We start from the raw sequence: 7,722 nt of genomic DNA, 5'->3' as shown, positions 1-7,722 counted from the left end.
CATCTTTTTTTAAGATATATTTTTTATTTATTTCAGAGAGGAAGGGAAAGGGAGAGAGAATAATTGATCAGCTGTCTCCTGCATGTCCCCTACTGAGATCGAGCCTACAACCCAGGCATGTGCTCTGACTGGGAATTGAACCATGATCTCCTGGTTCATAGGTCGACTCTCAACCACTGAGCCATGCTAGCCGGGCTAGAGTTGCATCTTATTGGTCATGTCATATATAAGGTTGGGTCTGATTGGTTAATTCTTATATTATATGCAAATATATGCACCCGAGTTTTAAAAAGTCACTTTGGAGTAGAAAAGGTAGATAATTACTATTATTATTGTTGTTGTTGTTGTTGTTATTGTAGTAAACCAATCGAGATTATACCTATTTCTTTGTCAGATCGGCAAAAAATATCTTTTTTTGGTGTGCCACAGAATTTTAGTAATTAGTTCATGTGTGCGGTGCAATGAGATGAAAAAGGTTGCAAATTGATGGTCTAACCCACGGAGCATTTCACTGACCAACAAAGTCACGGGCATGTGGAGCTAGAAGAATCCGTGTGGGACCACCTGACCCAGCAAGAAGGGTGTTTAGTGGTGAAGGGTGTCAGTACTAGAGCTGGACTGCCTGCGTTCAAATCCTAGCATTGCCACTTTCACCTTTGTAGTCTCTCTGTGCCTTGGTTCCTTCTTAGGAAACATAGAGATGATGAGACCACGTTCTTTGTAGAGCTGTTGGGAGGCTAATACAGTGCCTGGCTGCCCCTCTGACGGCACGAGAAAGCTCAGCATAAACCATGAGACACACTGTGAGTGTGCACTGTGGTTTCCCTAATTAATCCTCCCGGCACATCTGTGTTTAGTCAATGCTCACTTCGTGGATTTTAGGAGACAGAGCTGTCGGCCTGTTCAGCATCGAGGGAGTGGGCATTTGCAGTGGGTCAGGCATCCCTCGCGCAGCGTGGAGGATGCTCACTGGCCCAGGGATGAGGAGCAGCTCTGCCCCGGAGCCCAAGCCCTCTCGGCCTCAGTGCTGCTCGGAGGCAGGCTGCCCCAGAAGCAGCCAGGATTAGAGAAGGGCTCTGCTTAGGGTGCCAGGCAGTCAGAAACGGAAAGGATGGAGACAGACTGTCTGAGAGTCATTGCCACCCCCCACCCCCAGCAGGAGGGAAGCAGTTGCCGCCTCCATCTCCCCACCTCGTGTGCAGTGAATGATCAGTGACTCATCGCAAAGGGATCGTGTCTTGATGAGGACGCGATACATCTGCATTAGGCTGATTAAACATTGTTTCTTGTCAGCTTAACAAATGGGATATTAATGAGTCTGGAAAGAAATGCAGAAAGGATTTGGAGTGTGACACACCTGTGCCCCAACCCTGACTCTGTAACTCACCAGCTCTGTGACCTTGAGAAAGTTCCTTAGCTTCTCTGGTTCTGTTACCTTGTCATCAAGTGGAGATAATAATTTTTACTCCACAGGACTATTGCCGAGGGTCGGAAGAGCTGGCGTATGTGACGTGCTGTGTGCCAGGCTCAGAGGAAGCAAGAAAGACAATGCCCATATGTCTCCTCTCTGTCCTAAGGTTCATTATGTGTAAGGACACGTGGGTGGAGCATTCAATTACTTGTTAACCCGTCCACCCCATGGCATCTCAGGTGGCTCCAGAATTCCTAGAACTGAACTCTAATAGCTCAGAATATAACAAAGATCAGAGCAATCTTGCTCCACAAGCTGTTGCCATACCTCCATGAGATTTAAATTACTGACTTAGCCATAAAAAAGGGTGTTTGTTACTTTAAAAAATATAGACTGGGTATGCAGTCTCTAGGTAGCAGTAGGTACTTTACCTAGAGCTATTTCAATAATTTCCTACATTTAGAACCTTTTATGGGTGTGTTTTTTTAAACCAAAGTTACCATGTTTTGTGTTTATTTTCATGTCAAATTTCCCTAGTCAGCAGGGCCCGTGAACCACTGGTATTTGTGTTGTTACTGCTTAATTGTGTATCTGGCCCATAGGCAGTGCTCAGTAAATCTTTTTTAGGTGAGCTCTGAGTTGAGCTGTTCTTCCTACTTAAGCATATGATGTTAAAAAACCAAATTCAATTCTACTCTCCCCACAATGGCTTACTATGACTCCGGCTAAGTGGTGTTAGGCTCTTTCCTCCCCCAAAATAAATGGTCTGTTCACAAGAACAACTCATCAATAAAAGATGCTCACCAGAGGCCAGAAGATCCCAGGTATTTCCAAATTTTATTTCATCTGTTTGTTTTTTATTTTACACATTTCAATATAACCTCTCATGGAATCCGTCTAATAAAAACAAAAATAACAATAGGCTGTGCCCACCTATTGAATGCTCACTGTGTGCCTGCGTGCTTGTGGACTGTGCACCAATGTTGCAGCTTCATTACAGAGTCAGAGGGAGGGCAGGTTGGATGTGTTCTGATGCCCAGTAGGGCAGCTGCCCAACGCCACCCTCTAGGAAGCCAAATTTAAACCCAGAAGCTTAGACCAAATCCAGGACGCTTCTCCGGGCGCGCAAAGGCCTCCCAGCCTGGCATTTGGGCTTCCCAGGGTCTATGCCACAGACTTTGAGCCACACCTCAATTCTTCCCTTCTGTGCACTTGCTGCTCTGCACTTCACGCGCTGCTGTGGCTTAGAAAACACCTGCTTCCTGGAATGCTCTTCCTGCCTCCTCTGCATAGCTAATCCATCTTCACTGAGACCCACTGTCTCTTCCAGAAAACCTTGCCCGCTCCCCTCTGCCCACCATCCCCACACACACAGCAGGAGTCTTTCCTTGCTCTAAACCGGCACAGCGTTTGGGGGGCACCATTCCTGGGCCACTACACACCCCGCCCCTGGTATTTCAGCTTTGTGCACAGAGGCCCCGATCCTATCTCTGCTGGATGCTGCTCACCTTGGAGGCAGAATCCACGCAGGATCCAGACCTGATCCACGCAGCTCCCAGCACAGGAGAGTGAGGGCGGAAGCCCCTCCCATCGCAGTCCCATGACCAGGGTGGCTGTGTCTGACAAGCTAAGTCACACAGATTCTCCTCCTTCCCTTCTGGCTTCCCTCCCTCCCTCCCCCAACTGAATTGATTTAAAGGGACTGTGTGGGACTCGCCAATGAAGCATGAAATGGACCCACATGTTGCTGGGAGCCGCCCAATTAATCAAAGGGCTAAAGAAGAACAAAAATGCTGGATAAAATCAAAATAAATAATTGCCAAATTAGTCTCCATCTGTGCATTGTTTTCAACAAACAGAGCTCAATCTTCCGGCCTGCTATGATTGCACAATGAGGCTTCAACCAACAGGCAAGCGAAAGGAACTGAAAGTGTTTGGGAGGTAGGATGTGCCCATGAATTTATTTGGGGGAAATTCCATTGACTCAACTGGCATGTATTATGCACCTGCTACATATCCGACAGTCTGCTGGGCACTGGAGACATAGTGACAAAGGCTTTTCTGTCCAATAGTTGAACAGGCGAGTAGGCCCATAAAGAGATGGGGAAGAGGCAAGATGGGCAGATTTGTCTTGATCACGTGGCCTAGGGAATTCCTGTCATTGCTTTGGGTCTTGGTGACTTCACCTGTGAGATGGGATGATAACCAGGCTGGTGAGGAGGAAGTGAGATAACATTCACAGCAAGGCCTGGCTCACCCTACCTGCTTCATCATTGCTCACTCCTTTCCACTTCTGCCTGGAGCCCACGGGTGGAATTCCCCACTCAACACAAATGCTATTGGTAAATGGAGGATTAGAAAGGTAGTTCAGGGAAACAAGTCCATGATGGTGACCTCATATAACTGCTTTCCATAAGCAAACTGAGCTAAAGAAGGTATTTTCTTCTTTGTCTTTCCTGCTGAAATGCTTCATCCTTTCTATGAGTCTCAGATGGTGCTCCCTTCCCAATTAAAATATCTTCAAAAGTACCTAAGATCCAAGTCTTCGTTTCCCTGTGTTGATGTAAGAGCTGTCCAAACTTGTAGAGAATTTTTGTGAAAGTTTATTTGAGCCAAACTGATGACATTGCCAGGAAGCAACGTCTCAAATGCTTCCAAGAGTAAGTTTTGCAGTTTCTTTTATGCATTTGGAATCAAGGAGGGAACATAAGGAAGATTACATGAAGGTGGCAGAAAGCAAGGCACAGGACAGATACCATTAGGATGTGCTCTCTTGGGTGTGGTTACACTTCCCAGGGGTCTGAAAAAGAGGCATTTCAAAGGTGTGTTAACTTAGATCCGTGGTCGGCAAACCGAGGCTCGCAAGCCACATGCGGCTCTTTGGCCCCTTGAGTGTGGCTCTTCCACAAAATACCATGTGTGGGCGTGCACGTACAGTGTGATTGAAACTTCGTGGCCCATGCGCAGAAGTCGGTTTTCGGAAAGGAGAGAGACGAAACAAGTATACAAGACGAGTGTGGATGGGAGAGTTGGAAGGGGTCGACCTCAGCGAATGTACCTCAATCAGATTGAGGACATTTTTAGCAGAGGCCAGCTTAGGAGTACCCTAATTACGTTAATAACAATGTACCTACCTATATAGTTTAAGTTTAAAAAATTTGGCTCTTGCCCTAACCTGTTTGGCTCAGGTGGATAGAGCGTTGGCCTGCGGACTGAAAGGTCCTAGGTTTGATTCCAGTCAAGGGCATGTACCTTGGTTGCTGGCACATCCCCAGTTTGGGGTGTGCAGGAGGCAGCTGATAATGTTTCTAACTCTCTATTCCTCTCCCTCCTCTCTGTAAAAAATAAATAAAATATATTTTTTTAAAAATTGGCTCTCAAAAGAAATTTCAATCGTTGTACTGTTGATATTTGGCTCTGTTGACTAATGAGTTTGCCGACCACTGGTCTAGGAAATGTCTGTGTAGCTTTAATGCTCACCAGGTAAAGCTGATGATCAGGGCTGTAGGAGTACCTCTGTCCCAGATGGCTCCCTCATTACCCTGGACATCCTGGGCTAGAATTGGAGACTGTTACAGACTCTCACCATCCACACTGCTCATGGTTGGTTTCCAGAATAATTGGGTCTGAGGAAGGGAAGGAATTATCATCTCTTATAATACTTCTCTTTCTTCAGTTAGAGAAGGGAGCAAAAAGTACAAAGAAGAACTTTCTCCCATCATGAGTAGCTACTGGCTGTTGAATAAAGTGCTGGAAGGAAAGGAATACAAGAGCTATTAGGTGAGTCAGCCTTCCACCCAGAGAACATCCATCACAAGTAACAATCTAGCATAATCGCTAAGAGCATGGTCTTGGGAATCTGCTCATTTGAGTTCCAGCTCTAGCACATAGCCCCTGCTTGACTGTGGGCCAGATATGTAGCCTTTCTGAATCCCATTTTTCTTACCTATAATATTCATTTACCAATTCATTCATCTTCCAATCCATCAATCTATCCACCTACTATCCACCCAGCCAAACATCAGTCCACCTACCTTTCCATTTAACCATCCATCCTTCATCCATTCATCCATCTATCCATATCATCTAACCACGGTCTATGGTGTCTAATGGCACCATGAGAATGGAATATCTTTATGGTCCTTTACGGTCTGAGATTTTGTGATCCCATAAAAATTGATGGATAGTAAGTAGGCTGATCATATACAGAATGAACCACAATCTCAGCAAGCCCTCTAAGAGCTCCCATCTAGCAGAGAGGATAAAAAATACACATATTTATTTAGAGCTGAAGGCAGAAGATGAGAAAGAGCCTAAGGGAGGTGTGAGTGGCAGCATGAAGGGTGGGGCAGGTTGAGAATAAAGTGGCCTGAGCCATACAGGAAAGGTAGCCTTGTTTTTAAAATATGTGGCAATCGCCTAGCCAGTGTGGCTCAGTGGTTGAGCATCAACCTATGAACCAGGAGGTCACGGTTCGATGCCTGGGTAGGCAGCATGCAGGAGGCAGCTGGTTGATGTTTCTGTCTCATCATTGATGTTTCTATCTCTCCCTCTCTGAAATAAATAAAAATATATTTTTTAAAACATGTGACAATCATCATTATGGGTTAGAGGGGTACTAAAAGCCAGAATCTACCTCCCCCACTAACCCATGCCATGCTTCCAATTCCTACCCTCTTTTGGACAAGGGCATCTGCTCCCAGGTGGTTTCTATGAAAAGCACAGCTTGCCCGGGAACACATCAATCAGTACCTATCTATAAGATTAGCAACCACACCATCTGTGATTTCAGGGTCTCATTTTCTGAGCCTGAAATCAGACATGTGACAAGCACACATGGAGACGAATAAAGGGTCTGTTTGGAATCTGAGCTGCCTTAGAAAATTGCCTTGTATAGATGCCGTGGCTATAGAATGGCTGAGTCCAAGAGATCAGGAATTCTGTTTGGAGGGAGCCTGAGAAACCTGGTTTTCACCTCATTTTGATGCATTTCTGGGCAAAGGGCATTCAGTAGAGAGCAAAGAGTAACCAAACAGTAGTAAGAAGGAACCAAAAGTCAAATGAGAGCAGCAGAAGAAAAGAGGAAATGGTGACTAGCAGGCAGTCCTCAAAAAACAGGCAAAAAGTCCCACCTCCACCCCTACAAACTTGACTTCTCTGTAATTGTTTTCTCACCTGGCTTTGCCTGGAGGGACTCTTCCAGATCAGCCTGCACTAGAGGCAGAGGCCTGGGGCCCTGGAGAGGGCTGGGCCCCCTGGATGCTTCCCATTCCTACCCTCTGCTTCTCTTCTTCAAAGAGGCAGAGGGCTCCTGCCACCAAGCAGTGGGGACTGCTCACTCCGATGAGGAGCTCGGGGGTGTAGGTCCCCATGGGGTGGACAGGGCCATCAGAGAGCAGTTCTTAACATGCAGCTGTGCAAGGAAGGAACTCCCTGCTTCTGTACATTTGACTATTTTAGATAGTTTCCATTCTCTAGGGCTCTTCTCCTGAGTCAGCTTCTCCATTCTTACACGTCCAATGCTGCCATTCATTCCTCTAGGGGTCCCACAGCACTTGATTTTTTCCTCTTTTTCACCTTGTATTACTTATGTATAGAAATCCCACCTTCCCTCCTCCAACTTTATTGCTAATATGGAAAGGGTAGAGTGCTTGCTTCGGAAATACATATACTAAACTTATATGTAAATACATATACTATACATATAATAAAGAGAAAATTAGCATGGACCCTTCACAAAGGTGACACGCAAATTCGCGAAGCGTTCCATATTTTTTCTCACTTATATGTGGAATGTAATGGACAAAATAAACTGATGAACAAAATAGAAACAGAGGCATGGATATGTAGAACGTACTGACAGCTGTCAGAGGGAGGGTGGGGGCTGGATGAAAGAAGGTGAAGAAAGTAGCAAAAGAGCACATATGCATAACCCATAGACACAGACAGCAGTGTGGGGAAGGCCAGGGGAGGGAAGAGCAGGGGCTGGGTGGGGGTGGGAAAAGGTGGAGAAAATGAGGAACATCTGCAAAGTGTCAACAATTTAAAAGAAAAGAAAAGGGTAGAATCCCATCTATGTAGTATTAGCCACATAGTTTGTCAGTATCCTATATAATAAAAGTCTAATATGCTAAGTGTCTGGTCATCCAGTCGTCCGTTCCACCAATCAAAGCGTAATATGCTAATGATATGCTAAGGCAGCTCAACCACTCTCTATGACATGCATTGACCACCAGGGGGCAGATGCTCCAACTGGTAGGTTAGCTTGCTGCTGGGGTCTGGCTGATTGGGACTGAGTGAGACAGGCTGGA

General features: G+C 45.8%; 1 pseudogene; it reads left to right on the top strand.

Annotated features, from left to right (window-relative positions):
• Positions 1-7,086: 7,086 nt before the first annotated feature.
• Positions 7,087-7,187, top strand: LOC111825462 (annotated as a pseudogene).
• Positions 7,188-7,722: the final 535 nt, after the last annotated feature.

Source organism: Myotis lucifugus, unplaced genomic scaffold (assembly GCF_000147115.1).
Source record: "Myotis lucifugus unplaced genomic scaffold, Myoluc2.0 scaffold_27, whole genome shotgun sequence".
NCBI classification, from domain to species: Eukaryota; Metazoa; Chordata; class Mammalia; order Chiroptera; family Vespertilionidae; genus Myotis; species Myotis lucifugus.
The sequence above is the reverse complement of the archived record's forward strand: the minus strand, read 5'-3'. Positions and strand labels throughout refer to the sequence as shown.